At 46.5% G+C, this 27,568-nt stretch overlaps 1 pseudogene across 1 annotated transcript; it reads left to right on the top strand.

The window, feature by feature from the left end:
• Positions 1-11,383: 11,383 nt before the first annotated feature.
• Positions 11,384-18,978, top strand: LOC309849558 (DNA polymerase delta subunit 2-like; annotated as a pseudogene). The gene is made up of 4 exons: positions 11,384-11,519; positions 13,857-13,945; positions 16,716-18,421; positions 18,475-18,978. The product of its transcript is annotated as a DNA polymerase delta subunit 2-like (transcript).
• The last annotated feature ends 8,590 nt before the right edge of the window (positions 18,979-27,568 follow it).

The following is a 27,568-nucleotide window of genomic DNA, read 5'->3' as shown; positions in this document are numbered from 1 at the left end:
AGAGCAGAGTGAGTGAGAACATGAGTGAGGGCGAGGGGCAAAGGGAGAAGGAGAAGCAGGCTCCCCGCCAAGAAGGGAGCCCAACTCAGGACTTGATCCAAGGAAGCCTGGGATCATGACCTGAGCCAAAGGCAGACACTCAACTGACCAAGCCACCCAGGCACCCCCTCTCAACGTTTCTTAATAATTCTGACAAATAACAACCCAAATGAACACACTTCCCTCAGGGTTCCCCACATCAGTACATGATATGATTACTCACCTGATTACTCAAACTAAAATTCTTGGAGGCATGGTTCCTTCTCCCCTTCACCGACATCTTATTTCCAATGTATTAGTAAATCTCGTCAATTTTACTTTCAAAATTTACCCTGAAGCTATTTCTTATCACTCCCACTATGACCCCCTTGATGTAAGCTGCCATCACTCTGCCCTCCAGCCCTGACCTCTCACACCTACTCTTGCTACCCTCAAATCTATTCTCTCCAGAGAGCATAGAGAGATCCCCTAGAGACGTAATACAAGCCATTAGCACCCTTCTGCTTAGTACCTCCAGTGGCTTTCCATATAATAAGAACTAAATTCTTATTTATATAGAACTTACTATAAGCCAAGGAATCTAAGTGCTTCACATACATTAACTCATCTAACTCTTATAACAACTACCTGAGGCAGGTTCTAGTAGGATTTGCATCTTATAGATGAGGAATTTCCATCAGAGTGAGGATAAGTGACTTTCCCAAGGTCATATAAGCTGGAGAATGGAAGTACCAGGAGGAAACCTTAAGCAGGCCAGCTCCAGAGTGCACACTACCCTGTTCTGCCTTGTGCCTTTTGAAGGAAATCATTAGGCACAGCCCGCTCTTAACGGTGACCATTATGTTCCACTTCCTCTAGGGAGAATCATTCACAGAAATGACTTAGAATTCTTCTGCATGGGAGATTTATCTTTCTCTTTCAATCATTTACTTACTATGGACTCAAAGATATGTATTTTACAACTTGGGTTATACTTCAGTACTACCTTATGTGGTTCTTAAAATTATTCCTGTTTGGGCCATTGGAAGTACTTTCATTCTACTCCCATGTCTCTTTGGCAAACTCCCATTATTGTGGGGTTTCTTTGTTTTTGTTTTTGTTTTTATTTTTGAGCACTTCCTTCCTTTCTGGCACTGAAAGATTGTTTCAAGCTTATCTTGTGTATTTCCTGCCCCAGATGTAGAATCAGTCATTTGTCCAAAGAACTTACTCTAGTTTTTAATAACACTTATCACTACTTGACATTTTATTATATATTTATGTGTATATTTGCTTTTTGTTCCTCCCTCCCCGTCTCTACTGTATGTTTCACACGGACAGGAGCTTGCTTTATTCAATGTGGTATTCTAGCCATGGAACATGCTTAGCATATGACATGTGCTCAATTTTGTTGAATCAGTTTCTGGACCATGGGACCAGTGATCTTTTTGCGACTCTGACCTTTAATTTGCACCCCCCCACACACCCCAGGAGCTGGGAATATGAAACATTTACTTGTTTGGATGTTCATGGTTATTTTTCCTAAAATTTTTCTCATCTTTTTGATCCTGGTGACTCCTTACTTGTTGATCAAAAGTAAGTCTAGATAAACACTTCTTTTATTGCCTTCTCAATTTTGTGTGCAAGAAAAGAATTTAGAGAAGTTCTGTTTTCAGAAAAAAAAATGAGACTTGTGATTTTTCATCATGTCCATCTTTTCCTTTTCTTTTTTTATCAGACAAACTGGACTTCATTTTTATGTTATTTTTAAAATTTAAATTTAATTAACTAAAATATAATGTATTATTGGTTTCAGAGGTAGTAGTCAGTGATTCATCAGCCTTATGTAATGCCCAGTGTTCATTACATCACATGTCCTCCTTAATGTCCACCCCCCCGGCTCCCCCCAGCAACCCTCCGTTTGTTTCCTGTGATTAAGAGTCTCTTATGGTTTGTCTCCCTCTCTGATTTCATCTTGTTTTATTTTTTCTCTCCTCCTCTATGATCCTGTTTGTTCCTTGAATTCCTTGTCCATATTTTCTATGTTGTGTTAAGGTAGCACCATCCTTACCTAACCTTACCTATTTGTGAACAATAAAAAGATGAGAGATTCTTAGCTGCCTTTAAATATAGTTTCCTCTCACTTGGGGAGAATATTACCATTAAGGAATTTTCATATTCCGAGAAGCTGGGTCTAAAAATTGCATTTGTGGGGTGCCTGGGTGGCTCAGTGGGTTGGGCCTCTGCCTTTGGCTCAGGTCATGATCTCAGGGTCCTGGGATCAAGCCCCGCATTGGGCCCTCTGCTCAGCAGAGAGCCTGATTCCCCCTTGCCCTATGCCTGCCTCTATGTCTACTTGTGATTTCTCTCTCTCTCTGTCAAATAAATAAATTTTTAAAATCTTTAAAAAAATAAATAAACATTGCATTTTTACTGTCTGTGAACAATGGGTAAATTGGTCCTGGGCCTCACTGGGTCCATTTCTCTCAATGTATTGTTCTAATAATCAGCGCCACAGCTCAGAGTAGTTTCTGGAATGCCTCTGCTGGGATGAATATATTTTCATGTTCTTAATTAAAAAAAAAAAAACACACTTGTTTAGGGCTTTATAAATTTCATTCTTAGAGGGAAAGAAACTAAATCAGTTTGTTTTTTATTTGTATTTATTGTTAGACTGACTCATTGATTCTTTTGGTAGACAAGTAGCCTCCCTAGAAAGTTCCACATGCCTGGTCTAAGAAACAAGACCACAAAAGGCATTTTAAAGTAGTAGCTTAGAGCTCAGGTTCCAGGTCAGACAATTCTGAGCTTACTCTGACTCTTGGCTATGTATCAGTGTTCTGCATGGGGTAACAAGTCTTGGCTTCATCATCTGTAGAAGGGGATCATAAAAGCATCTACCCTCTTGTATTTTGCAGAGAATAAAAGAGAGTATGTACAAAGGGTTAGCACCGTGCCTGAATCATAATCTTTAATAAATAATAGTTCTTGCCATGTTTCACAGATTCTGAGCCACATCCCGAAATTGAGTCTTACAATGATAATTTATGGACTTTTTAAAAATTAAGGACATGTGAGCTTAAAATCAATGCTATATTGGATTTGGTGAAATAGGTGTTAATGCTTGCTAGAGTATACCCTAGTTAGTCACTTTAGCAAACACAAATTTACACATAACAGTTTATGAGTTAATCCCTAATGTTTTGTTTGAATAACCTGAATATGTCCAGAAGATATTTATTTGTATTAGCAACTATGTCAATGTGCCTATGAAGTAATAATGAATGTTTTCTTTAAAAAGTGTTCAATATGTCACCTCTTTATTAATTCCTTCCAAAAATGCAAGTTGATAACATTTTTCACACCTGTAAAAATGATCTCTTTCTTAGGCAGTCAGTGGCAGTCAAATATTATCTGAATCTACTGAAGATGGCATAATGGTTTTCAGCTGCAGCAAGAGAGATTGTGGAGATGAAGCAGAACTGGGTGGAAGTGTAAACAAAGCTATTCGCGGGGGTTCCCCCTGTCCCCTGCTCTGAGCTGACCTGACCCTAATGAAGAGTCCTTGGAGACTCCTTGCAGTGTCTGTTGGAGGAATACTGCTAAGGATTTATCCATCTCACTGCTCAGGGTCCCTCTTCTCGCTTAATTATTTAGCAGGTTTTCACTGAGGCTCCTTCTAAGTTCTGGGTTCTATTGTAGAATGTACAAACCAGGTCCTTGTGCTCACAGACCTTAAATAATGAAAGAAATACACAATAAGCAAATTATCAAACAGATGAAAAATTTTCATATGGTGAGTAGTGTTTTTTTGTTTGTTTGTTTTTGTTTTTGTTTTTTTCAAAGGGTGAAGCAATACTACCTTGGAGATAGGGGGCAGAGAGACAGCTTTCAACTGGGCAGTCAGAAGCAGCTTCTGTCTGGAATGATACGCTGAGCTGAGGCCTGGATGACAAGAATGAGTTGAACATGCAACAATTTGAGCAAAGGGCATTCTGGGAAACACACATTGCACAAAGGTCTTGAGTCAGGAATGACCCTGGTGTGTTCAAGGAGCAAAGTGGAAACCAGTGTGCTAGTTGCTGAGACTGAAAGTCTGGGAAGGACTTGTGCATCAGGGTTTCTAGGTGGAGAGAGAAGCTGCTAGAGCTTAGAAACACACTTGGGCTGCTCAGACGTATTCATCTTATGGAGCCCGTGACCTGGATATCTGCACTCATTTAAATCCCTTTCTTATCCACTGCTCAAAAGCTTAGGGCCAGATCTGTGACCTTTGGTAAGTGTCTAGGAGCCCGTGTTTTGTATTAACGATGTTCCCAGTGCCATCTTACACCCAACCCCGTGTGTCCTTTTTCTTTCTCTTTAACACTTCTTTATTGTACCTAGTTCTGGTTTATGTTGTCTTTCAGGTAAGTCACTTCAAATCCACTTGTGCATGAAGGTGGGTGCGCAGTACATACATTCATAAACACGAGTCGGGGGACGGAATTAGTGATGTCTCCCTCATGGCGTCTTCAGAGCAGCATAGATTTTTCTTATCAGGGGCTGCCTCCTGTCTTTGACTTCTGGCATCTTGGGTTTTCACATGTGGGTGTGTGTTTGCAATATTTATGTTCTGTAAAGTCACGAACACTGAACTGAGGAATACGAAACCATTGCTTTAGGGGAGATACAAGGTGAGGTTATAGGAACCTCTGGTCACAACTTCTTTTTATCAACCAATCAATACATACTTCTGTTTTATATGAGTTTCCATTTAAAAATGCCTCATTTGGTATATATTATTGTTATTATTATTTAAAAAATTTTATTTACTTATTTGACAGAGAGAGAGAGATCACAAGTAGGCAGAGAGGCAGGCGGGGGGTGGGGGTGGGAAGCAGGCCCCCTGCTGAGCAGAGAACCTGATGTGTGTCTCGATCCCAGAACCCTGAGATCATGACCTGAGTTGAAGGCAGATGCTTAATCCACTGAGCCACCCAGGTGCCCCTTATTCGGTATATATTACTGATTTGTTAACGTGGAGTTCATGGCTAACAGCCCTAGAAGTCTTGCTGAGTAAAGCTTATCTAACATATGTATTTTCTTTGTGCGGCATAGCATAGCCTTCCTGTGCTGAAGAATACAGACAGCACTTCAGCATTATGCTTGGAGACCCTTTAAACAATGAAATCATTGACAAAAAGCACAAAAATGTGAAAATGTGGCAGTAAGTAGACTGCAGAAAGGACACTTGCTTGCAGTGTAGTTGAAACACGAAGGCAGAGTATTGGCTCGTTCAACCTCAGCTGGCAACATGTATGTCCAGAGACTTCCGTTTTCCTCCATTCTGCATGAGTTTGCGAATGTGTGGAACAGTGTTGCTGCTGGTATTGATTTTTGGATTACAAATACATTTTAGCAAGTAGGCAATTCTGCAAATACAGAACCCATGAATAATGATTGATTGTATATTAAAAAAAAAAAAAACTTGCTACTTTCAATGTAGACCAGGGTAATCCCAGTATTGTGATGCATGTTAGTAAGTCTAAGAGCTCTTTATTCAAATCCTGGTATGGAGATTATTTTCACTGCTTGGAATAAGGAGTCTATGCTACTGGGAACATTTGGCAGTTGACTTAGAAAACCTGTTTCTCAATGGTTTTTCCTAAGGAAGTTAAGGAACCAGAAGGTATGATCCAAGTGGTCTGTTGGGTAAAAAATTCCTTGAAGTATTGTGGTCAAGAGGAGAGTAAAAAATTCCAGCCTCTTACATAAAGAGGCTCTTACTCTCCTGAGATCTGGACCTCCTAGGCAGCTGGCCTCAAGATGGTTGACCAGAGGGAGCAGAGGGGCAGGAAGCAAGAACGAGGCTTTCCGCATTGTTTCCACGTCTTGATCTTCCCGTGGCCCACGTTTGTGGTTTCTGCCACCTTCCTAGGTCTTGGTCTCAGTTCTTCAATCATTCTTGCTCCCCTCCCTCAGCCCCACTGACAGCTAAGTTCTACCTGTTATTTCCCTTGAATCTGGGTCCTGTTTTCCATGAACACAAACACCGCCTTACTCCATGCTTCATTACTGTTCTCCAAGCCCGTTGGCATCTGTGCTTAAAGTTGTTCTCCACCTCTAGCCTCAACTCCCTCTAAGCCAAATTCTTCCCAGAAGAACCCCTTACTCAAAAACCTTCTGTGACTCTAAGTCTACTGATTTAAACTGATATAAACTTCTTGATTTCCATCTCATTTTTTAAAGATTTATTTATTTATTTGAGAGAGAGAATGAAGGAGAGCACACAAGCATGGGGAGAGGGAGAGAATCTCAAGCAGGCTCTGGTTCCCACTGAACACAGAGCCTGATTCGAGGCTCCATCTCATCTGACCCGAAATCAAGAGTTGGCTGCTTAACCAACTGCACCCAGGAGTCCTGAGCTCAAACTCATCTACCCCCATTCATATTTTCCCCAAAATTATTCCAGATGCTTTTTCTAGTCTTGCCTGTCACAGCTCCTTTACATGTGTTCATGGACACCAAGCAGACTGTCTTGCTATTTTCAAAACATAACTAAAATTTCCAACCCCCAAAACATTATTTGTCTTGTACTTTTTACCAGATATACTTCCTTTTTATATCTACTATTTAAAATTATGCACAGGATTAATGACATGTTTTTCTAATTTTCCCCAAATGGATACAGTTTTATGCTCCCAAACTTCTGCAGCATTTTACTTTTGTCCCTAGTAAAATGAATGTTTACATGTTTGTTTCATACCAATTATTTTTCTCTAAATTTTTCTTACTGTTTTATAAGGACATAAAACTACCTGTTCCCTATAATCCTTAAAGGAGACCTTGCACAGAATAGGTTCTCGATAAATACTTATGGAACCTGAAGACTTTTCTTAACTATTTATGGTTATAAGGTAACCGCCTCTCTAAGAAGGAAAGGAGAAAGAGAGGAAGGAATGCCACTCTTGTTTGTACCTGGGCCACCTGGAAAAGTACAAGATAGGTTGAGATAAAATTGGGGAATGTACTCCAAATCCCAGATATCTAAGAAGCTGCAGACAAGTCTTTTTTTTTTTTTTAAGATTTTATTTATTTATTTGACAGACAGAGATCACAAGTAGGCAGAGAGGCAGGCAGAGAGAGGGGGAAGCAGGCTCCCTGCTGAGCAGAGATTCCCAGTGTGGGGCTCGATCCCAGTATCCTGAGATCATGACCCAAGCCGAAGGCAGAGGCTTAACCCACTGAGCCACACAGGTGGCCCAGCCACAAACCAGTTTTAAGTCTGTCAAGTATCAAAAAAACCCTGGAAGTCTCAGGAATCTCCTTCAAAAGTTACACAGAACAGCTGTGAGTATTTCTGAGTGTTTTGACCAAGATAGGCCCTTAGCTCAGTGCTGAGACTAGGTGTGGCAAAGCTACCTCAGGCTGACCACGGGCTCCGGGCATCTCTAGTCCTTGGCTGAACAAGACTTTGAGGTTTCAGGAGGACACACAGGCCAGGGACCTTGCCATAGGGTGGCAACCAACCTGCTCTTCCCTGTCCAAACCGTCATCTAAAAAAAAAAGAAGAAGAAGTGAGTACTTAGAGTGGCTATGTGATTGGTGTGAGGCACCGGAGATTCACCTGTGGGTTCTTTCAAGGATAGTGAATGAAGACGAAGGCCAGAGATGATTCCACAGGCAGTAAAAGAGCATACCCGTTTTATTTCAAAATAACTGTCTTTCTCTAAGTCAACCTAAGCCACAGTTGTCTCCAGTCACTTACTCCATACATATTTACTGAGTGCCTCTTGGGTTCCAGGCACTTTCCCAGGAACTGGGACATACCATTGCACATTACAGTGTTACCCTTCTGTGACAAATCAGGCCCATCTGCCTGTGGTGATCACAGGCTGTCATCATTGCCTACTGCCCTGAACTTGGTGATTCCTTTTTGAATATAAGACAGTCCTACTCAATGAATAGCCCAGGACTTCGTGATGGAAAGGCTGGCTGAAAGCAGGGAAAGAACTTGGATATCAGCTCTTGACTGGTACAATACTCTACCTTCTAAATATTTGATCAAGGAGCTGCACACCCAAGTGGCTAACTCCACAATGGTAGCCCACGGCGAGCCTTCTTTGCAGACTTTCTATAAGCCTATGTGTATATATTTTTTTCTTTTGAGAGAGAGGGAGAGAGAATGTGCTTGTGAGCAGGGGCAGCGAGGCAAAGGGAAAGGGAGAGAGAATCTTAAGCAGACTCCACACCCAGCTCAGAGCCCAAGGCAGGGTTTGATCTCGTGACCCTGAAATCAAGCGTTGGATGCTTAACTGACTGAGCCACCCAGGCGCCCCATACACGCACATTTTTCAAGTTATCACCTCTTTCCCCGACACCCTCCCCTCAAAAAAAATTTTTTTTAAAGTAAAGTGTATATTTCTTCCTCACTCTTTTGTTTTTTATGCTTCTCACATCTGGCTTCTCCACAACTGGCAGCAGAAACGCTGACCTGTCATGAGAAAGGCGTTCTGGGGGACACGTGGCCCAGGCAGCAGCAGCAACAGCAGCAGGAAGTACAGGAAATCTCATGAGACAGTCTGTTCTTGAACGCTTGCCAGCCTTCGTCTGCTGTCTCATGAGGGAAAGAGAAGCCTCCAAGTTCCAGGAGACGTCACTGGAACAGAGTCCCAATTCTCAGCTGTTTGCGGTTCACCCGTAATGGACAAAAGGATCACAGGACACAACTGTGAGGCTCCAGCCACAGCCGGTGGCCGTGGTGCTGTGTGTTGAGATACTTTTTACTCTAATGGCTCCGCGCACCCAGAGAGCCCAAGAGTTAATACTGGCAGTGAAAGGCATCCAGCCAGGCTTTCTCTGCTCGTGCTGCAATGTGCTGGCTCATGCTAAGATGTTGCTGTAGAAGCCTGGGGAGGTCACATGAGAGGGGAGGCCTAGTGGTCTGTTTTCCTGAGGCAACAAGGGAGCTTCTAGTTCTAAGGGGAAAAGGGAAAAGTCTGGGTCCTAGACCGGAGCTGACTTCTCTGGAAGGTTCAGGGTGGGGCTCCATGGCAGCTCGTGTGCGCTTTGATAGTTGAGTGAACTAACATGCACGATGTGAGCTCTGGGATGAAGACATTGGCTCCACGTGAGCAGCCTTCCAAAAGTTTCATCACTTAGAGAGAGAGGAAGGGAGGAAGGAAGAAGAAAGGAAGAGAGTGATGGATGGAGGGAGGTGGAGGGAGAGGGGGGGAGGGAAAAAAGAGAGAAAGAAAAAAAGAGAAAGAAACTTTTTCTGTCCCATCTTCGGCAAGTGTTGTTTCCTGATGCAGTGAGCCCCGTTCTTAGAAGTGGCTGGGCTTCGCTGCCAGGGTTTGCTGAAGGCACCATGTCAAAGCCAACACAGAAAGACTGGCCCCAGGCCCAATGTTCTGACCTACCTAAATCGACCCAGGCACATGTCCAATGACAGCACCCTTCCTTGTTTTCCGCCGCCTCTGGTCCTCTGGTCCACACCTTGAGAGCTGAGAATTCTGGGATGCTCTGGTTCTGTCTGACGTAGCATCAAAAACACTGGGCCAGGCACATGCCCTCCCTTAGAAAAGGCATCTAATGAGCCCCGTGGATGACTTCTTCAAGCTAGACTGGCGGCTCGGTCTAATTTGGAGGAACAATGAGAAACAGACTAAAATAAGGCCAGACACCAGATACGGGCCCGGGACCGCCATCACTCTTCGGAGCCTGGGATTCCAAAAAAGCCTCTGCCACTTCTCTTGCCTGATGGGGACCTCCTCCCTAGCTGAGAACGTGAAGAGTGGTGCTGGGTATTTCCAGAAGTTTGGTGGGTGACAGCTTGGAATGGGACCTGCCATCAGAAGACTGGGACTGGGGCTCCAACATCATGGTCCGTTGAGGTTCACCATCTGACTTGCCTCCTGGTGTGCTAATAAGGTCCTCCGGAGGCAGGTAGCAAGGTTGAGAGCATTTCTGGGCCTGCTGACGATTTGCATGGAAGGTATTGAATAATTGAATTATAAAATGCAATTGCAGATATGTATGCCCCAAACAATTTTGTCTTTCTAAAGGAAGCTCAGGGATTACTTTAAATGGATGTCTTCCTCCTTCTCCCTACAGCCTACAGCTACCTTGGTGATTTGAACCACCCTCCCCACTCTTTCTCAACCTACAATCCAATTCTAATGGTGAGAATTTCTGGAAGAGATGCCTAATGCAGATAAGAACTTTAAAGATGTATTTAAAAAACAAACAAACAAACAAAAAACCGTTTCCGAAGCCTGGGAGTGCCTTGGTAAGAGGGCTGCTCAGATTCTGCTGGGCAGGGGTGGGAGATGCAGGCTTTTGTCACTACTGCTCCTGTGCAAATGCGAAATCTGTACTCTCTCCACTGCCATCACCACCGAAAACAACGACAACAACAAAAACACCCCAGAAACCTTGCCACGCAGATCGCTTTCAGGCTGAACAGACAGATGTCTTCTAATTAGCATCTGTTAACCCTAGGGCTATTATTAAAAGTTGCTTTTTTTGGTTTTGTTTTATGGCAAAAGTGTCTTATAAGTAATATCATAATCATAAAGATGTCCAAATAAAGTAAACATTTCAAGTCCCTGCCCATGGCCAATATATTTCTGAATAACAGCCAGAGTAGCAGTATTTCCCCCTCAGTAATGTTGGCATCGTAGGGTTCTTCCATCTGCCTTGCTTTATCTGATCCTTTGGCATGGGTGAGGTAAACCGGCCTGATTTTACTGTCCTCACTTTACAGCGTGGAGGGGTGGCAGACATCGAGGCGCCTCTCCCTGACCTCCGCTGAGGAAGGGACCGGGTGAGGGATGTGTGGTAGGTCAATCGGCAGCCTCGTATCAGCTCCTGGAGATTACCTCAGTGGCCAAGAGCTGTCTCCCCCGAGTCATGCTCAAGGGAAACTGAGTCCTGAGGAGGGATAGGAAGGCCCAGCATTTCCGCCCACCGCAGGATCACCGTGATGTGCAACACTCACTCCAGAGCGCCTCCCCAGGTGAGCCCAGGCTCCGTCACATCTGCATCACTGTGGAAACAATGTCTGAGCGTGTGACACCAAATCATCATGAGTTCGTAACTGTTCACCTTGAGCTGGTCCCTGACACATGCACCAAGTAATAAGCTCAGGTGGGGCCAGTAATGATTCTTTAGAGAATCAAACGGGTCCATCCGGGATTGAGCAAAGTGGGAATAGCGGGCACAGACCGGCTGCAGAGCAGAGAGCTCGGACCCCTGTGGCACCTCCCACCTTTGGGTCAGGGGCCCTCCCTCAGCTCACATTCCTGGTCATGTGGGTGGTTCTCCACAACACGCCGAAGGAGGGCCAAGAAGTACAGGCATGCTTTAAAGAGGGACTGGCATGGCGTTTGTGGGCACGTACGTGTTGGTGACAGCTGCACTACGGTCTCATGCAGGCCCGGCACTGAAGAAGAAGGGCCGAGAGAAAATTCTGCTGATGAGCAGAGCTTGGAGCCGTGCACAAGGCCATCCACATGGTCTGAGAAGAGAAGGGGTCTGAGGTTAGGATACATATGGGCTCACCTACTGGGGTCTAATTTTCACAGGAGTGATCTCTGATGTTTACCTAGCCTGAGGAGTGAGGGAGATTTCATTCTCCTTCCCTTGGGGGAGGCTCCTTTTTTTTTTTTTTTAAAGATTTTATTTATTTATTTGAGAGAAGAATGAGCATCAGAGGGGAAGGGAGAAGCAGTGTCCTCGCTGAGCAGGGAACCTGATGCCGGGCTCGATCCCAGGATGCTGGGATCATGATCTGAGCCAAAGGCAGACGCTTAACCAGCTGAGCCACCCAGGCGTCCTTTTACCTCAGGACTGACCTGGCTTCTCTCTGGGGTCCCTCCCTCCGCTCAGAGGGTCCCTCATTCGTTTAGGAGGCCACTGTATCCTTTGGGGAAGTTGACGGTTCAGGATGGCAGAGAGTACATGGCACGCATAGAGAACATATCAAAACCTAATAGCTTTTGAAACTTTATCCCCAGCTTGGGGTTATGGCCCCTCCTGGCACAGACTTCTGAGAAACCTGAACAAGGCCATGTGATTTTTCTGTACCGGACTTAGCTAATAATAATACAGATCTAAAGTAAATATACATAAGCATATGTGGAAAGTACACTGAAAGTCACTTTATAGCAACATAGTCTAGTGTGGGGCAGGGGAGAGAAGGCGAGTCCTCGATTCCCGACTTACTTGGTGGCTAAGTTAAGCATTCCAGTTCACAGAATTTATTGATACTGCAGTTTATCCGCAGTCAGGTAGGGGAGAATGAAAAACTATGCGGATACCTTTCAAGAAACTTATAAACAACAAGGGTCATTTCTTTATCATGGAAAGAAAGACTGGCCTAAATTAACCTTGCCACTTTTGCTCCTGATTCTGTAGCTACCTCAAAATCCTCAGGGCCTCAGGAAAACCGAGTCAAAAATGGCTGAGAGACCCAGAGGGTAATGCTCTTGTTGCCAAAAATCCTTACAAAATTTAACTGGTACATCCGCAGGCAAGAATAATGATGACAATCATAGCAATCCCATTTAAAATAATCAAGTAAAACTGTTTTACATGGTTTTAAACCTTTCCTTTTGATAAGAAATACTTGGGGAGTATTAAAAAATATGTAAACACGTGGGCTCTGTTTTCTGAGACTGAGGTCAGTAGTTCTGGGGAGGGAGCTAGCATCTGCCTTTTTAAAAGAGCTCCCAGGAGGTCTCATGCATAGCCTTGGTAGGGAACCACTGAACTAGACCATGACTTAGTACCCGGTAATTGCTGTCCCCACAGAAGAACATGCACTTGGCAGGAGGGAGACTAAAGAAGCCTAAAGCCATCATCAAAAAGAGCTCTACAGAAATCAGGTAAACCAAAGCCTATTTTTAGTGATAACCCACGAGTCTCTATATTCAACAAAGATCCTGTGAGCCTTTCAAAACACCATATTATATATAAAAAAAAATCTACATTTTAGGTATTCATACCAAATTAATCATTAGTAATTAGACTATAAAATGCAAGGTTGTTATTTTACAATGTTTCTGATTCGAGTTCCGTAAATGGAAGGGAGAGCATATTCCCTATTGGGTGTGCTAATTATTATTAAAAAAAAAAATCTCCTGTGCTGTTGCAACTGTCCCAGAGGATTCCTAAGACGGCCCAGGCTGCCTATGGACAGAGTGCAATAGTGGCAGCTCAGTATGGGGAGAAGCATTAGCCCGGAAGCCAGGCGATTTGGACCTTTGCCCTGTTTCTGACACAGAGTTAGTGAGCTAGTTAACAGAGATCCTTTTGCATTTATAAAATGGAGATAATAATGATTATTTAAATAGCTGGAAATGTAGTTGTGAGGCTAACTCAGATAAAAGCACTTTATAAAGAGTTGAGCATTTATATATTGTATCATTGTTACTCACTATGAGTTTTGTTATTCCATTATCATCCATTCACGTGCAACTGGACCCAGTTGAGTCTTAGTCTTGTGCAAAAGACCAATTTGGGAAATTACTCTTTTTTATTATAATCTCCATTCCTAAAGTCTTTATTTTGATTTTGATTATCATCCTACCTCGGTAGCAAACACAAAAACAAAGAACCAAAAGGAATGTCAACTAGGTGACCCCAGGAAAATGGCCCTGAAAGACAAAATTATTGTGAAGGGTCCTTCTCACCTACATGATCCAACAGTACTTTTTTGGACTCCCTTCAAGGCCCAAGGCAAAGCCAGTGACTTTGGGACACACGATCTCAACAGCAGAACTGTCCTCAGAGAGCTGTTGTTAGCAGGTGACGAGATAGTGAATATGACTCTGTGAACTGTGACGCACCAGGCACGTGTGGTGATGATGATGTTAGTGGCCGCCATAGAGACAACAGTGTTAATGACCGTGATACAGACCAACCCATGAGCCTTGAATACGTAGGTAAGAATATGAACCACTGGTCCCCACTCGAGTAGGAGATGCTCTGAAGGAGACAGGGCAGTGTCTGGAAAAGGAGTGTAAGTTATGAAGTGTGAAACCAAGGACTGATTCGTGAGGGAGCCTTAGGGTTCTAGGCCTCTACCCTAACCATTTCAAATCTGGGAAATGCCAAACAACCTGCAGGTAATCTTCATTGGCTTTTCTTCCTCACATGACCCTTTCTAGATAGTTCGCTTGAAGCTTTGTCATGCATGTCTCTTGTTCATCTCAGTCCCTTTTCCCACACAACCTCAGTGGGTTCCACTCTCTGGACTGTAGGATCGGTGTCAACGCTGGTCAAGAGTTGGAGTGCAGAATGGAAGGAGCATGGCGGGGAGGAAGGCCTACCTACTTGCACCCCCAGGGATACTCATAAATTACGTGTTCTTACAGTCCCCTGACTGCTTACCTTCTAATGGCTCAGCTCTCTCAAGATGGCTACATAGAGGTCTCTCCTTTGATGGGGAAGGCAGGCATAGGAAAGCATTAGCAAACTACCCCAGGTTCTCAGAGCAGGTAGTTATAATTTCATTTTGGTTCGAAGATAAAAAAGACGTCATAGAGGAGATGCATGAACCTTCCAAAGATGTTCACTTCCCCCCTGCCCCAGATTGAAGAAGAAAAGTATCATTATCCTGTCACAATATTCGTTCCCCATCTTTTGGGTCTTTCATTCTGGCATTTGAGAACTTCTTCCTCTAACAGGACTTTTTTGAACCGAGAGCCATCGGCCCATTCCTAATTGATACATCTTGGATCAAAACAACCATGTAGAGGACAAACTCTCAGTTCTTCTGGATTGGGGTGGGAGGTCAGAGGTCAAAGCATCGATCCCTCTCCCCAGCCATGACCTGTCTCACTGGGTTAGCACAGAGCAGCGAGTGGCCGTGAAGTCCTGTCTGCTGAGACATGTCAGCCTTGTGGCACTTGGCCAGGGACATAACTGTGCCGGGCCTGCTGGTGACGTCCCCTCTCTGTTAAGGACATGAGATGGTTATATGGATGCTTACAACTTACAGTGGGGAATAACACCCCATCTACCTTCGTCACAGTCCTTGAAACTCAGTCCTCTAATGACAGGCTTTATCAAAGCATTTTTTGTTTTTTAATCTCCAGAAATTTTCCCCAACTCTATTGAGTTTCGTCTCTCTGGCTCCATCTTGCCCTGTGGGTTCTAGCACTAGTGTCTGGGACTTCTCTTAGAGCAAACTTTCTCATGAGAGTTTTGGGGTGAAGGAGTAGACATTCTTCATATTGACTCTTTTTATAGGAAGATTAGGCAAGAGTCCAAGAATGTAAATAGACAAGCCCAAGAGAATGTTTTGTGTGTGAGCAGATCCCAGAGTGTTTCCGGCTGCATTGGGCGCAGGGATGGAGCTCAACCAGAAACCCGGTGAAGGCTTACTCTCTTCATATCTCCCCAGGCTCACTGCGGAATGAAGCGATGGCTCCAAAGAGTCTCTCCCACAGGGTCCGGAAGGCCTCTTGCGGCAGACTGCTCTGGCTCTGTGGCTCCAGGCCTTCCTAGGAGGCCATGATGGGGAGTGGCACCAGAAATAAGGCAAGGACAAGCTTTCCTTTTCTTACTGGCACTTGTGAAGGCAAACTGAGAAGTGAGATGAGGGGAAAGGGCTCGTGGGTGGGGTCAGGAAAGTTGAGGGAAAGAGAGAGAATGTAAAAGGTATGTAGAGGTCTTTGGGCCCATTCACGAGAATGCTGCCAGGTGCAGAGAGGGTGTCTGCATGACCCTGCAAGGGGCTGAGGTGGCCCATTTGTTTATTCTGCATCAGAATTTCTAAATCCACACAGTAAGACTTTTCCTGTGCATATTTTTAAAGGCATTTTATTTATTTATTTGAGTGACAGAGTGAGAAGCACAAGCAGGGAAAGGGGTAAAGGGAGAGGAGAAGCAGACTCCCCGCTAAGCAGGGAGAGCCTGATGAGGGGCTCTATCCCAGGACCCTGGGATCACAACTTGAGCTGAAGGCGAACGCTTAACTGATTGAGCCACCCAGGCACCTCTGTGTGTATATTTTTTAATGTATGTGTGTTTTTAAGTTAAAAATGTGCATGTACTTTTTTTAAATTAAGTTTTAAATTAGCCAGCAAAGTAATATGCACCTTTGCCAGGTCAGAAGATACCTCCTGAGTGTCCTAGGGAACTACATTTAGCAGGTTTTAGCAATACTGCAATAAAGGTGAATAACTGAAAATGAGTGCTATGACCTATAGAAAGTTGGGTTCTCTTGTGAGTTTCTAGAACATTCCACAATAAAAAACCACCGGGAGCCTAGCTTCCTAAAAGCCAGTAGATAAAGGAGTTGGGCTGTTTCCCTTTGGATAGACTAAGGGGTGACCAGATTTCATGAAGAAATATAAAACAAAATATAAAAAACGTTGCATTCCATTTGCTTAGGACAAATTAAAGGTACATAAGCTGAAAACAGCAGCAGAGAGAATTTCATTTAAAAACAGCAACAACAACAAAAACACAACAACTCACTGATGCAAAAAAAAAAAAAAAAAAAAAAAATTGTGTCCTCTTGCCCTGGTAGCTGGATCTAGTCTCTGTGGGTCAACTAGTGTTGAACAGGAGAAGCATCTGAGCACAAAGGCATGGTAGGTAGTTAGGCAGTTAGGTAAATAGGCTGAATGGTAGTTAGGTAAATAGACTGAATGCCATGAGAACCAGCCAATGTTCTGCTTTCATGAAGCTACCCTTCATAGTGGTCTGAGCACAGTGTTCTGGACACATCAAGCACGGTCCTGTTTTCCGAGCAGGCTGTCCAGAGGCCCACACTCTCCTCTCCCCACCATTGGCCAACAATGCCACCTTGGCCCCTGTGCCTGTGTGACTTACACCAAGTCCTCCCAGCCCTTCCTGCGGGGGGATCACGGCTTTAGCCAGTAGTATGCCCCATCGATGCCACCCGGTTCCTCCAAACGAGGCCCTTCCTGGTGAGCTGGGTGCAACGGCACCAGGCTGGTGGAGCCCAAGTAAAGAAGCTGTGTGAGCTGCAGCCTGGGGAGAAGTGTTGTGTGGTGGGGACCCTCTTCAAGGCCATGCCGCCCCAGGCACCCATCCTCTGGGAGACCAGCAAAGAGGACAGCCTGCTCCTCCAGCTCCCTCGGAGCAAATATAGCCACCCAGAGGATGAGCTGGTCTTGGAAGATGCATTGCAGTGCATCAGACTGGAAGCCACCTGGATGGGTGCAAGCTGGTCCCAGGGACAGTCCTGGCCGTGCTTGGCTTTGTGAGAGACAGGGGGACGTTTCTGGTGGAAGACCTCCTGCTTTGCAGAGCTCGCTTTTCAGAAGACTGCATCCCATCCTAACACAGGTTTGTGCTGCTGGTGTCGGGCTCGGGCCTAAGGGGAATTGGAGGCGAGAGCGTGGTGACAGCTGGGGGACGAGGGTAACAGTGCAGTGCTGCCCTCATGTCCTCGGTCATCCTTGTTGGCGCCCTCCTGAGCCACAACCCCCAGAGCAGAGATTCCACTAATAAGGCATGTACTTAACCAAGCAAACCCAGGCAGCCAGCGTGGAGGTGGTCAAAATGCTGCAGCTGAGCACCTTGGTACCCACAGACCTAATGCCAGGCAAATCTGACCCGACCAAATACACGCTTCCCCAGCAACCCCTGCACACCCAGCATGTTCCCACTGGCCATTCCCTACTCTGCCCTCCAGCTGGGCCCCAATCCTTACCAAGCCTATGGAGTTAGATTGGAGTCAGATTCCTAATGACATCAGGACAGAACGGGAGTGACATTTGCCAGTGCAGCAGCACGTAGGATCACTGGGAGATCCTAGAGTGGACCCTGTCTAGGGGGTCACATCAGTCCCACAGCTGCTGACACGAGGTTGTTACCCCTTCTACAAAACCGACCCTTTCAGCTTTCTGGAGTGCCCTCATGGCTCCTTTTGTGGGAACAAGCCCCCCACCCCACCCAGCCCCACCTGCTTCCCTGGCCCTCTTTGGCTGTAAAAATCTCTGGAGACCCAGAGGACTAGAGGATGCTGTTGGTGGCCGACCCAGACTTCAGCCCCAGCCCGGCGCAGACCGCCTGCTTCGTAATTCTGCAGAGCCTGACCTGCCAGCCCATCAGCTTCTCAGGCTTCCCGGCAGAGAGGAAGGACCTGGGGGGGGGGGGCAGGGTTTGGGCCCCTGACTCACAGAGACCCCAGGCCATCTGTTCCCTGCAATGTTGGCTCTGCAGCAGCATTTGCTTTACAATAAAAAAAGGGGTGGGTGGGTGCGAGGCAGGCGTGGCGCCAGTCCGGGTGGCAGCTGAGGCGGAGGCCGAGGAGGAGGCAGAAGGCCAACAGCCAGGTCAGACAGCCCTGGGACCCACGCCCCAGTGGAATGCAGATGCCGCAGGGCACCCCGCCGCCACCGCACACGCCCCGCAGGAGCTGCTGGCTGGGGACAAGGTGCAGGGGGAGCTCATTCCCGAGAAGAAGGGCCTGGCCTGTTCCTGAAGCAGGTGGAATATGAAGCTTCCAGGCAGCCCTTCAAGGCCTCCGGGTACAGACCATACAAGGACTTTGCGGTTTTCCGAGACGCTGCTGCAGAGGCTCCCCTACCACGAGGTGCCAGCCCTTCCATCCAGTCTGCGGTGAGCGCGGACTCGTGCGGAACATCTACAACAGCTTCCACAGGCTTCGTGATCTGGTGGAGCAGGTTGCTCCGAGCGCCCTCGACAGTCGCTGACCTTCTCCTGTTCGGGAAGGAGCTGATCGCTTTGGGGTCCAACAGGACCCCGCTCCCCTCCTGGGCCACTCTGAACAACAGCGCACGGGGTCCCTTCAGGCAGCGCGGAGAGGCCTGTCACAGAACCTGCGCTGCTTGCCCCAGGGCTGCCCAGCAGGACAAACAGGAAGAGAGTGAGAGGGTGAAAAATGGAAGCTCTTGGATTTGCTCCTGCCCTCTGAAGACCAGCGCGCCCGACACAGGACAGCCTGCTGCAGACGCCGGTGGTGAGCTGTGAGCTGAGCAGAGCCGGGAGAGTGGTCCAGAGGATGCGCGCAGGGCCTTGTCTCCCTGTGCTGCCCGCACCGGGAGACCAGCTGGTCCACGCCTCCCTGCCCCTCACTCCCACAGTCTCCTGCCTTTGTCACCTCTCAGATCCAAGGGCACAAGGAGATGAACAAGATGGGGAAGGACTTGAAGCCCAAGCTTAGCCGCCTCTTCATTGGACCTAACTCCTGCTTCTCCCTCTCCCACTCCCCGGGCTGTGTTCCCTCTCTCGCTGTGTCCCTCTGTCAAATAAATAAATAAAATCTTTTTTAAAAAAAGCACAACAAACCAAAAGCAGCTTCCCAAAGTGTCCTCCTACACTGGCTCCGAACCCCTGGCTCCATACAAGTTCCATTTGACTCAAGGCATCTGAGATCTTCCTCAAAGTCATGGACACCAAGAAGACACTTCCTGCCCAGAGACAGCAGAAGCCCTTAACACCCTCCACATATGTGAAGAATGTCAGGAGCCCATCATGCCTCGTCAGCTGGGACTTGGGAAAAGTGGGTCTGTCCCCAAATCTGCTGTTCACTGGCTGTGAAACCTGGAAAATAGTGTAACATCTCTGGGCCCCATTTCATCACCTGCGTCATGAGGGACTTCGACGGGGTAATCTCTTAGCTCCTTCCCAACCCTGCTTGTGTCATTTTATCGGAACCTGCGCTTTCTCTGGGGTGAGGTGACTGTGGGCCCCCACGGTGACATCCACAGGAGTCAGTGCCGTTTCACTGGCTCCTCCCCCGCTTCCCATCTGCGAGATCTCTTCTCCCCGACTTATTTCTGGGAGTCCGCAGGGATCTTGCACGTGCTCACGTCTGCCATGTGCTTCCTCTTCTGCCACATATTCTCCCAGATGTTCACTGCCTGAGAAGCCACTTGGGGACCCTTCGACCCCACAGCTGTCAGCATCCTCCCGACAGTGCTGATGTCCATGTCAGAGCTGCACTCTGTTCCCAAAACTGCATAGACCAATGAATTGCTACCGTCTCCAAAGACTTCAGTATTTCAGCCTACAGTGCCATAGAATGAGCACAGAAGCAGACACAATGGTCCCCCTTCCCACTTCCGGTTACCTTTTCTTTCTCCGACATCAGAATTATGCTTTGTACATCTCTTCCAGCTTTGAGGACTGCTGTGCTAGCTTCAGCTTGCAGCTTCTCTTCCCCTGGGGTCAAGGGACGGAGCTGCTGCTGTCCAAGATGCCCACTCCCACTCCTGCCACCTAAATCCCTTCCAATGGGACTCTTGTTCACCTTTCTGTCACACACACCCAGAATCCGAATCCCTGACATGGGGACTCTTGAGGTTGAAATGGGGGACCCTGATATACTATTTAAAGAAAAAAAAAAAGAAACAGAAATCTTGAAGCTATTCATCTTGAAGACTATTCATGGAAGCAGGGAAATTAAACACAGCATCCTTGAATATACACAGTCCACACCTAAGCTTGGGCTATTGTTTCCTTCATAATGACAACGTGCCTCTGGGAGTTGGAGAGCGGGCCCTCACTACTGCTCGGTACAATCATGTACTGCTGGGTCAGGTACCGGGAGGAAATGAGAACAAAGCTATATTGTCAGGAAGCCTGAAGGCTGACCCAAACAAAGCAGAGCTCCAGAAAACTATTGTGGAAAATATTTCCTCCAGAGCTGCCTGTGGTTGTTCAACCCAATCCTTAGACTGGACTGGAAGAGGAAAACTACTTATCCTTCAGCAGAGAAGCCTACACTTTGCTATTCCTTTAAAGAGAAAAACATAAAGAGAAAAAAAGGATAGTGGTACGAGACACAACTCATGTGAAACCGACTCTTCTGCCTCCACTCTCTGCTCCCTCCTCGAGGTCGCTTTCCAGGAGAAAACATCCATTTGGTTTAAACACACACCTTCCTTTTAAGGAGCTCCTACCTGCTCACCTGCTCATGTGATTACCTGGGGAGCCAATGAGGGTAGGAAATCCCAGAGGCAGAAAGGGGGCCCAAGATCGTGAACTGAGAATCTTTAGTAGTGAATGGTTGGGCTGGAAAAATTGGAAGTCAAAGTGGAATCTAAAATGGGTTCTGACATTAATGAGATCACTTAGTCATTCTGCTTCTCTTGATCATCGCATGGGTATCTCAAAGTAGATTTTTGCAAATGATACTACAGACAAAGGGCTGATATCCAAGATCTATGAAGAACTTTTCAAACTCAACACCCTAAAAACAAATAATCAAGTCAAAAAATGGACAGAAGACATGAAGACATTTATCCAAAGAAGACATACAAATGGCTAACAGACACATAAAACATGTTCATCATCATTAACCATCAGGGAAATTCAAGTCACAACCACATTGAGATAACACCTTAGACCAGTTAGAATGGCAAAAATTGACAAGGCAGGAAACCAACAAATGCTGGAGAGGATGTGGAGAAAGGGGAACCCTCTTACACTGTTGGTGGGAATGCAAGCTGGTGCAGCCACTTTGGAAAAGTGTGGAAGTTCCTCAAAAAATTAAAAATAGAGTTGCTCCCTGATCCAGCAATTGCACTACTGGGTATTTACCCCAAAGAGACAAATGTAGTGAAAAGAAGGGGAATATGCACTCCAATGTTCATAGCAGCAATGTCCACAATAGACAAACTGTGGAAGGAACTGAGATGCCCTTCAACAGATGAATGGATAAAGAAGATGTGGTCCATACATAGAATGGAATATTACTCAGCCATCAGAAAGGATGAGTACCCATCTTTTTGCATTAGCATAGATGGGACTGAGTCAAATAAATCAAGCAGAAAAAGCAATCATCATATGGTTTCACTTATTTGTGGAATGAAAGGAATAGCATGGAGGATATTAGAAATGAGGGGAAAATGAAGGGGGGAAATCGGAGGGGGAGATGAACTACGAGAGACTATGGAGTCTGAGAAACAAACAGGATTTCAGAAGGGAGTGGGGGGAGCCTGGTGTTGAATATTAAGGAGGGCACATACACCACGGAGCACTGGGTGTTACACACAAACAATGAATCATGGAACACTACATCAAAAACTAATGTACTGTATGGTGACTAACATAAGATAATAAAAAAACAAAATAAAATAATGCCCCACTAGAGGACATGCAGTTGTGTGTTTAAGCCACAGTTTGAATAAGATCAAATTTCTCTAGAATCTACCAGAGACTTCCTGGTTGGATTTTTTTTGTGATATTAGTAAATCAAATCTTTTTCTGAGAGTGGGAGAAGATGTAGAGAAACCTGCAAAGGTAAAAAGTGAAGGTGAATCAAAACATGGAATGAGATAAAGGGGAGAGTATTTCTACTAATGAGCTGCTTAGTTCATACATTTTTCCATCCATTTATTCAACACATATTCATGGAACCCCTACTATGTGCCAAACACTGTAGCATTAGGGAGGTATCAGGAAACAATATAGAAAAGGTTGCTGCTGTTTTGGAGCCTGTAGCCTGGTAAGGGAGACAGACTAATAGGACAAAAATAAATTATGTAACTGTAATTGTGGTAAGAGTTAGGAAGGAGAACAGGGTGCTATGAAAGCAAATAGCACGGGTGGTGATGGGTCAGAAAAATTTCCATGAGGAAAGCTGAGCCCTGAAGGATTAGCCAGAGGAAGGGGAGGGGGTTGGGGAAATGATCTAAGCAGGAAATAATAGCACAAGTGAAGGGAGAGGCAGGTGAAAAATGAGTCTCCAAAAACCCACAAAAAAACAAAAACAACAACAACAACAACAAAACCCTGAAGCCATCCATAAAGAGCAAACAAGCAAACCTCAACAAAGAAAGGGTAAAACAAAATGGAGCCAAACCACAGTGGGGCAAAAACCTGCTCCCAAAAGGTGCCAACTGTGGCAAGGGAGTTGAGCAGGGCCCCTTCTACCCATCCTGGCCTTTGTCCCCCTTACACTGATAGCAAAAGGCCTTGTGTAGAAGCCCATGGTCAAATCCTTCACTACCACATCCCCAAGACATTATCCTTAGCCAGATGGAGCCATAAATTCTTTATAAAATTAATATGGTTCTCCAATGACAGAACAGGATAAAACGAAAATTACTGAGCACCTCTGGTATGGCAGGCAATGTCTCGGGTCTTGGTGTGCATTATCTCATCTAACATTCAAATGGCCCCGCGTGGCAGAGGTGTGCACATTTTACACTCCACGGAGGACCTCCATCCCAGAGAAGCTCGGGGACTGGCTCAGAAAGTTGAAGATGGAGATGAACCGGCTCTAGCTGGTCTGACTCTTGTGTTTGAGCATGCTTCCACTCTGCTCTGTGACCTTAGGAGAACCCATGGAGGTCATCTGGTCCCAGACTGTTATTTTGTAGAGGGGACTTGGAGCTCACAAAGGTTAAGAGACTCGGTAAGGCTTTGGGATTAGTGGCAAAAGCAGGACTAAACCTCTGGCTCCCACCGCTAATCTGTATATCTTCCTCGTTTCTTACTGGTTTATAAACAAAGCAAAAACACACTCTAGTGAATAATGAGGATGCCAAAACGATACAAAACTCATCATCATTTTTTTTGACTTACATACCCGTTTCTTCCCTGAAAACTTCAGGGTTGAAATATGTAGTGGGAACTTCCTCCTGGAGGTGGGGGAGGGGAGACTACTGAACGGTACATTTTGCAATGAAGCAATGATACTTTGTTTTTGAATTTGGCTGTGTGGATTTTCAACTCTGTTAAAACAGGACATGCTCGTATTAAACAGCTGATTTGGGTTTTTTCTATTCTTCTATATTCATCTAATAAAATGGAAATTCTTAAATTAAGTATGTTTAACTGATTAGCTGCTCTAATAAAATCTCATATCCAGAATACTATCTCATTATAATAATCCCATACACAGAGTCAGTGAAAGAGTACTGTGGCAGGGAAGGCGGAAAATGATAGCCACTCCTCCACCAGAGTTCCTCACGGGCTATGACTGAGTATCTTCTAATTAGTACTGACTTCACTCTCGGGGCCTTGGATTCTGCATTGGGCACTGAAAGGATTCTACTTGATAGACTGTATGTACGTTTCCTTTTAGATTTGAACTTCAGTGCGACAATGGGTGTTGGAGGTGTATTCGCAACTGGCCCATCCTCTCCCTCGCCTCTGCGGTCCCCAACCATCATTTTCACCTGCCTGTCCCTTAACTTTGATTTCCTGCCTTTGACTCCTGGGTTTTAAAAATATCCAGGGGGCAGAAATTCTGTTGTTTTCAATTCCTGGGCCTGAGCGCCCCCTAGACACACAGAGGTAAATTGTCAGCTCTGGAAGAAAGCAGGGCTCTGGGAAGTTGGCCTCTTGCTGAGGTCAACACCAAATCCCTGTGCTTCCCTGAAATCCTTCCTGATTTGGGCAGGGAGGGAGGCAGGAAGACAAGAGGGAGCCGGTGGCCAGCGCGGTCATCAATCAGACGCTGCAGGGCAGGGGCTCTGCGGTCCTGTGGCCCTGGGGGACGCCTTCAGAATGGAAGGGGGTCCTCACCGAGGCTACCCCTGTGGAAATAAGTCAGTGGCCACACGGTGAGCGAGTCAGTGCTAAGGAGCAGGCACTGGAAAAAATGGGCTGTTCACCTAAATACCTTCACAGAGAATGACCCAGATGTTATGTAAATCATCCTGTTTTTGGTGTTGCTTACCTTCTCTTCTGTGTCTATAAATATTGTGCATGTGTTTCAACAGATTTTATCCTTTCGTATACACTGTTTTTGCTGTCTTTCCCAGTTCCGACACTGTTTTGTATCCATACCTCCTATGCTTCTGGCCCACGTGTGTGTATGTATGTGTATCTGTGGTGTGCCTGTTTCTGTGGGGGTGTCTTTGTGTTTGTGTGCGTGACGCATGTGGTGCGTCTGTTTGTGTCTCCCTGCCTGTGTATGTGGTGTGCCTCTAGGGGTGTGTGTCTGTGTGTGTGTGTGTTCACCCCTGTGTGGTGGCCTCAGCCCAGTCGATCGAGATCCTGGGTCCCTCTCTCAGGCGTTAGCGACTGTGCCAGATGACCGAGTTCCTGGGTGCCCCCAAGGGGTGGGCTGGGTGCATAGGGAGAGTGGGGACAGCGCTTCCCGGGGTGGGTGTTGGCAAGCCTGCACCGTCACTGTGCCTGGCCCTGTGGCCAACAGCGTCTGCGGAGGGTGAGTGTCTGTGGTTATCAGCAGAGACAGGACACTCAGGAAGCCACTATCACAGGCACCAGCGTGCTTGAATCCGAGGGGCCGTGTTTTTTCTCTAAGATCCAATTTTCATTCTCTGGTTAAAAAAAAAGAAAAGGGAAAACGAAAAAGAAAACGTCTCTTGGGTGAATCAGTTCGTCTTTCTCATTAGCCCTGTCCATATCCACATCCCGTGGTCCTCTTCCAGAAGCAGGAAGGGACGACGAATACCCTATCCATCAAACAGCCTTTCCCCAATATCCTGGCCCCAGTCCCCTGCTGGACTTGTCTGCACAGGTCTGCCTCACCCCACCCAAGTGGGTACACCTCCCCCATGTCCCTCATCGTGGGGCTCCTGCCCTGCTGACCTCCTGCCCAGAAGGTGAGGATGCTCCAGCCACTGCATTCTGGGTTTAATTTTCTGTTTAAACCCACAATGAACGAACTGTGTAGCTGTGCCCAGGCACTGGGTTAGGCACACAAGATGGCATGATGAGTAGTCTAACATGTTGGGTAAGAGCATAAGCTCTGGAATAAAATAGGACCTGCTCACCTCCAACCTTCAGGCCTCACCCTGTGACCCAGGGTCAGCAACTCCCTTAAGGTTCTGCTGCCTCGCTGGTGAAACAGGTGCTTGCCCCTGTTGGTTGACTCACAGGCTGGTCTCGCACAAAGCACACAGGGGAGGACCCAGAACGTGACCGTCCGTGCACATTAGTGGCTGTGCCCCTTGGCTCGCTTACCTTCATCCCAGCCTCCCAGGCGAGGAGGTCCCAAAGCGGACCACCAGGTGTTCCAGGTGTCTTTGCATTTGGATTTCCAGAAGCAGACAATCTTGTGCCCAGTAGATGAACTCAGGATGAGAAGTGAAAGCAGAACCTGCTCCGTCGCAGTCATTTTTGTGGGCAAGCACGGTTGTGGAAACGGGAAGTTTCTGTGCAGTGGTGCTCTACAGTCCATTTTTAGCTTCTTGGGTACAGAGAGGCAGCTCCTGGATTCCGGCAGAGCTCCAGAGGTTTCCAGAGGTGCCCACTCTCCCGGCGGGTCATTTCTATATTGTCTGGGGAGCCGTTTCTGGAGCCTGATTCTAGAACCTGCTCGTTCAGCTCTTCTGCTCACTTTGTAAACATCTTCTTCCTTGATTAAACACCTGCCTGCTTAATGTAAATACAGCAGTTTCTCTTTCCTACACTGAATCGCGATGCAATTCTTAGTGCTTGAAGATAAAATTAAAGTCAGAGGAGCCAACGCATGTAGGTTCTATCCTACGTTGAGGTTTTATGGATGTTACGGAATTCCATCCTTCCAGCAAAACTGCACAGTCCGTAAGAGCCTCATCAAGGTGGGAGCTGAGATGGTTCTGCCACCAGAGGCCAGGTGCCTACTCACCGTACTCACGACACCCTACCGCTCCTTTCCTGGAGGAGCTCACGGTGTAGGGAGGAGGGCTACTGTGCAGCATGAAAACTGCTGAGAAGAGCTGCAGGCCCAGGGCTCTCTTGGAGCCCTGAAGAGAAAGTGTCTAACTCTGCCCTCTGGCCTTGGAACCCCAAGATGGCGTCTGCTTTCCATCTTGGCAAGAGGTCATGACTTCTCATTCTTTGACAGGTTGGGGGACCCTGTCTCAAAGATCCACTGACCTATTTCTCAAGTAACCACAATTTAGGGGCCCCCAATCTGTATGTTTGAAAAGGCAACTGTCTGTCCTTGTGTCCAGCTGAGTCACGGCAGGTCTGAAGCCTTCAGATTCCTTTGTGGGACCCATTCTTGCTGGCAGCCTGAGAAGCTCCCCGAGTGGAAGACTGCGGCAGCCTGGACCAGATGTGTGCCCTCAGCTCCTGCACGGCTTTCTCCCTGTCTCTCCTGAGACTTCCATGCAGCCCCTGCTTGCTGAGAGGGTCTCGAGGTCAGAAAACTTGGCTTCGTCAGGTCTGTACCCTGTCATCTAGCAAGGTACAGACCTGCAGAGGCTTGGCGAATGAGTGAGTGAGTGAATGAATGAAGGAAGGAGCCTGTGCCAGTCCGCAGCCCCTGCTTACCTGAAGCATGAGCGAGGGGCTGGCTCTGTGCTCTCTGCTGGATGCGGGAACAGGACGCCCAAGCCACACCTGCGGCTTCAGCCCTGGAAGAAGTGGAAGCAGGGTTGGGGGAGGGGGAGACGATGGGCACAGAAGTAGGGCCTCTGACTTCTTGGCTTTCAGCTTCTCATTTCCAGGGTTTACTACCACTCCTCAGTTTCCAGATTATCGGCCTTGTAAAATTTTTTACATTGGGCAATTAGGACCCTAATTCTGGAGCCCATTTTCTAATTCCTGGACCCTGGGTAATTAGCACCTCTCCTTCCTCGTTTAGTCTAGCAGCCCATGACCACACTTTCAGCAGAGCCCTAGACCAGGGTACAGGGAATCACGGAAGATT

Source organism: Mustela nivalis (genome assembly GCF_964662115.1).
Source record: "Mustela nivalis genome assembly, chromosome: 16".
Taxonomy (NCBI): domain Eukaryota; kingdom Metazoa; phylum Chordata; class Mammalia; order Carnivora; family Mustelidae; genus Mustela; species Mustela nivalis.
The sequence above is the reverse complement of the archived record's forward strand: the minus strand, read 5'-3'. Positions and strand labels throughout refer to the sequence as shown.